At 65.9% G+C, this 229-nt stretch overlaps 1 protein-coding gene across 1 annotated transcript in view; it reads right to left on the bottom strand.

The window, feature by feature from the left end:
- ADAMTS14 (ADAM metallopeptidase with thrombospondin type 1 motif, 14) overlaps positions 1-229 on the bottom strand; it is a 35,519-nt gene that overhangs the window by 7,373 nt on the left and 27,917 nt on the right. The window lies entirely within an intron of this gene.

Genomic DNA, 229 nt, shown 5'->3' with positions numbered 1-229 from the left:
CCTGTCAAGCACCCCACCCCCAGAGATCCATCCTGTCCAGATCCCTCCCCCCACGCACCCAGCCTGTCCAGGTCCCCCTGCAGAGCCTCCCCAGTCTCCTGCAGCCCCACACTCCCTCCCAGCCCAGTGCCACCTGCAGCCTGACCATCCTGCTCTCCATCCCCCTCACCCCCATCACTGAGCAACACCCACCAACACAACCTACCCCAACCCTGAGCCCCGGGGAACA

This window comes from Chaetura pelagica, unplaced genomic scaffold, assembly GCF_000747805.2.
Source record: "Chaetura pelagica isolate M959 unplaced genomic scaffold, ChaPel_1.0 scaffold995, whole genome shotgun sequence".
In the NCBI taxonomy this organism is placed as follows: domain Eukaryota; kingdom Metazoa; phylum Chordata; class Aves; order Apodiformes; family Apodidae; genus Chaetura; species Chaetura pelagica.
Note: the sequence above shows the minus strand (reverse complement) of the source record. Positions and strands in the feature narration are given on the sequence as shown.